The following is a 5,000-nucleotide window of genomic DNA, read 5'->3' on the forward strand; positions in this document are numbered from 1 at the left end:
TATATGTTTTTAGAATATCATATACTTTAATTTGCTCTCGTATCCATGTTGCTCTTTTTCTGTTATTCCCAATATTACTTTTTCCATAGCTCTTTGAGTTGTAACTAGTTTATGTTCTAAGGTTCCGAGTTCCTGATGCGTAAGATAATACTGGCAGTACCTTCTGATTAAATACTTTTCTTTCTAGAGAAAGTGACAATTTACTTTTCATAATATCCCTTTATTTACCAAAAACCCTTCATCCCATGCTTTTTTTCCAGCTGTGACAAGTTGTGGAATGATCTTCCTAATCGGGTAGTTGAATCAGTAGAACTTCAAAAGTTCAAACTCGCAGCAAATGTTTTTATGTTGAACAGGCTTACATAAGTCCTCTTATAGTTTATATATCAAATATCTGTTTTAATGTTATGTTTTTGAAAGATTTTATTTTAATTTTCATTTCTTCTTATACCGTTTATTTATTTCTTTATTTCCTTTCCTCACTGGGCTATTTTTCCCTGTTGGAGCCCTTGGGCTTAAAGAATCTTGCTTTTCCAACTAGGGTTGTAGCCTAGCAAGTAATAATAATAATAATAATAATAATAATAATAATAATAATAATAATAATAATATCCTTCTTTTAATTTTGGTATCCTGTTTGGGAAACATTTACTCTCTGTCCTAAGTATGTATATTCATTAACAATCTCTAGATGCTCGTTCATAACTCTTATTTGTTATTTCTCTACATTTTCATTGAACATTATCTTAATTTTATTCATGTTAATTTTCAGTCCTATATTTCTGCTTTTGCTACTCAAATCTTTTGCAATTCCTCCCATGATTCACGAAATAGAACTATGTCAACTGCAAATCTCAAGTTGTTAAGGTATTTCCCAATAATTCAACTCCTACATTCTTCCAATCAAAATTCTTTAAGAAAAAATTCTAGACACATTATGAATGATTTAGGAGAGATGGGATCTCCCTGACTAACTTCATTCTCAACTGGAAATTTTTCACTGTCTTTATGTAGTTTAGAATTGCTGTGCTACCTTTATGACATCTTCTAGTATTCTAACATAAGATTCTTCTATTCTTTGTCTTTGAAGTGCTTTCATTACTGCTGAAGTTTTGACACAATTAAAAACTCTCTCATAGTCTATAAATGCCATACATTAGGGTTTGTCATACTCTGTTGATTTTTTCATTAGCTGGTTAATCACATGGATATGGTCAGTGATTGAATACCCACTTTTAAACCCTGTCAGTTCTCTTGGTTGATTAAGTCTAGCTGCCTTTTTATTTGGCCTAACATAATCTTTGTAAATATTTTTCATATTGATGAGAAAAAAACTTATTGTCTGATGATTTTTAGGTCTTTTGTGTCTCCCATTTTGTGAATTAATAAAATGATAAAGTTTTTTTCAAAGCTGTAGGTGTAGAGAATTCTTGCAAACATTTTGTGTAAAGTTCAGCGATTTTTACTATTATGAAATCTCCTACCTCAATTATTTTCTCCTGCTGCGTTGCCTCTTTTCATACCTTTTATATTTATCAATATAAATATGTATATGTATTATCTATACATCTATTTATATATGTATATATGTATACATATATACAGTTTGCACTGTATATATAATGCATATGTACATGTACATATACAGAATATTTATTTTTATATATGTATATATACACATGTATATGCATATATATATATATATATATATATATATATATATATATATATATAAAATGTCCAACCAACAGTTGTCTACAGGCACTACACTCAGCGTTAATTAGGTCATGGTAAGGGGCTCTCATACTGAAAAAAGTAGAGTGCTGTACCTTTCCCACGCCAATAACTCCTATATTTATATACATACTTTACATATATAAATATAAATATATATATATATATATATATATATATATATATTGTATAAACAATGACATGATTTATCCAATCAATTTTATATAAATGTATTGATTCTTTGAGAAGAATCTTTTCAATCTTTTTGCTAAGTTATTTAGATGTGACTTTGTACTTTAATTTATTATGAACAAATACGCTTGTAAAGTTAATTTATAAAAAAGAACCATTTCCAGCTTAAGATAAATATGTTTTTGAATATCTGAAAGCCAGCAGGGATCTCCACCTAAGGCAGCGATGGACATTCTGTAGCATAGTAAGCCAGTACAAAAGGAAAATAGATCTTAAAAAAATCATAGAAAAAGAATATTCCGTTAATCTGGACTAATCTTGTCGGGATCTCATTGAATAATATGAAACTTTCCTTTGGATTATATCATAAATCAGATGAGATTCAGCTGAGGAACAACTTTTAGGTTCTCGATAACTTTGCATGAATATAAGGTATTCAGTCTAGAAAACAACCCCTGATGTTAAAACGACTGTGTGCATGCACATCAAAGCGAAGCCGACTGGATAAACATAACATACCCTTGTGATAACGAGACCTAGTTATCCTTCTTTATCAGTTAGACTAATCCATATCTTGGGGCTCCCAAGAACTTGATTATCACTCGTTATCAAAAAGAAACTCCAGTTGTCATTCTTCCCAGGCAACCCTTCTCACTCCCAATTGTCAATGGCTCTGAATGATAAGTAATCCTGGGTGACAATATTCAAACAACACTTCATCCAAAACGGTGTTGTTGATTAACTGTATCTGCAGTGGAAGTCTAAACACCTGATTTACAAGTAATAGATATACTTTTTTTTATAAATCTAAAATCATTAGATTATATCCAATAACTCTCTCTCTCTCTCTCTCTCTCTCTCTCTCTCTCTCTCTCTCTCTCTCTCTCTCTCTCTCTCTCTCATTTTTGAACAGTCACTTCTCACGCCATTAATTCTGGAAAATGATACTAGAAATCACATTTGTACGATTTTGGTTATAAATCCAAAACGCCATTTATACACAGAGCCGTACAACTCTTGCTATCGGTTACTTATTATTCTTTTTTTTTTTTTTTGGGGGGGGCGGGGGAGGTGGGGGTGATTTGTAAACTAATCACCCTTGAGTTTTTCTTCTAAATAAATGTCCTCGTAAATTTCAGATAACAGATAGATATCGTTTCACGATAAGAAAAGCGGTTTCTTTGTAAATGTTTTTTGAATTGTGGGGACAGCAATAGGCCTGACGCTAAGACGATGAAATTATTATCATCAATTAAATAAAAATAAACTATTTTAAAACATTGAATAGAAAGGGGATATGCAATGATTTTGCAATCATCGTAAATTTGTTTATTGATTTTGCTTCTTCGGTGATTACTGTTCATAATATTTTGAGGGAGGATTCTGTGGCATGTAATCCGTATGTTTTTAAATATTCTTAATTCTTTATTCCATATTTATAACGTACAAACCTTTAAATTAATAAGTATCGATCAGTTATGCAACATCGGAAAAGCTTTACGTGTTTCAGTTTCGAAAAACGAATTCATAGCATTTTTCGGATCGAGTTTGTAAAGACATCGAGAACTACATTTTTAAAGAATCCTTTAGTGGTTCACTTATTCATAGACTCTCTCTCTCTCTCTCTCTCCTCTCTCTCTCTCTCTCTCTCTCTCTCTCTCTCTCTCTCTCTCTCTCTCTCTCTCTCTCTCTCTCTTCATAAACAATTAGATAATTCAGCATATGTTTGTTGCACTGAATATGCGCAAAAACGTGATCACCTTCGAGTGCAGTTATTTGATGCACTTGATGTGAACCTCCTATCTCCCTTTTTAATGGAGCTATTACGATTAAGATTTAGTTTTTGCAAATACTACCGTTCCTAATACGAGCCATATAATATATACCAAGAGCTTTCGTCGATGAGAGAGAGAGAGAGAGAGAGAGAGAGAGAGAGAGAGAGAGAGAGAGAGAGAGAAGATCTTTAATTTGCATAAATAGCGACTCCTTGTTACATCACTGTAATGTGAACAATCATTATTCTTTTATCAATATTGGCCACTACCGTCACTGTATATTCAAAACTGTGCTGCTATTGTGCTTATAAGAACATTCCTGTGAAATAAAAACAAACATATTATGTACTTGATGTTGCATCATTGGAATAAATTTGCAAAAAAAAAAAAAAAAAAAAAAAAAAAAAGAAAAAAAATGCAAATTTTTGCCATCGTCCAATCGACATTTCCTCTTAACTAATTATTCGTATTACTTGATAAATTCCAATACCGATTAACTGATTGAGGTCAATTGAACGAGGAAGCAATTTGTTTTTCTCCTTGAATTATTCAGGTGTTGATGAATGGTTCGTTAACAAACCAACAAGAAAGTCGTCCATATTTCCTCTCCCCGAATTATCTGTACAATATTGATTAATCCCATCGTTGAGCGACTACTCGTGAACAGAAAATGCGTTGAATCATCCATTTTCATCTCTCCCTGAAGCTAGAGGTTTTCCGTATTTATTCTGGACTAAACCGGAATCGGATGACATCTTCCTGGTCCAATTAACTAGGAAGTCATCCATTTCCTCCTAACTAATCTAGGTCTTAATCAATTTCTTTTTATCAAACAAATGAGAAAGTCGTCCACATTTCCTTTTGACTTATTATCTGTATTGCCACTGATTATTCCAAGAGTTGATAAATTTCTCGTGATCAGATAAACGAGAAAATCATCCATACTTTTGTTGATTAATCCAAGTGTTGATAGACTTCCCGGTATGGAAAAAAGAAAAGGCAATCTATTTTTCACTTGACTCTTTGAGGGGCCAATCAATTTCTCATGATCAAACTAATCATTAAATGGATGTTGAAGTCCACCCTGCTTCATTTGACTAATGGATATATCCCTCTATCATATAAGTAAAGGTTCGTGCACATAGCAAACTCGAAAAGGGAAAAGAAAGGAAGGAGGAAGTTGCTCAGCCTAAGATGGAGGTGACGCACCAGCATCTTCAGGTCAAGAAAGACTACTCCCAGACCTGAAACTCTGTAAAATCTCTTGTTAACACCTGAGTAAAACTTCCATTTCATATC

The 5,000-nt window shown here is 32.4% G+C and overlaps 1 protein-coding gene across 1 annotated transcript in view; it reads left to right on the forward strand.

Annotated features, from left to right (window-relative positions):
• Window positions 1-5,000, forward strand: part of LOC137645721 (cysteine dioxygenase type 1) — a 70,959-nt gene that overhangs the window by 17,901 nt on the left and 48,058 nt on the right. The gene's annotated exons all lie outside the window — the stretch shown is intronic.

This window comes from Palaemon carinicauda, chromosome 8, assembly GCF_036898095.1.
Source record: "Palaemon carinicauda isolate YSFRI2023 chromosome 8, ASM3689809v2, whole genome shotgun sequence".
Lineage (NCBI taxonomy): Eukaryota > Metazoa > Arthropoda > Malacostraca > Decapoda > Palaemonidae > Palaemon > Palaemon carinicauda.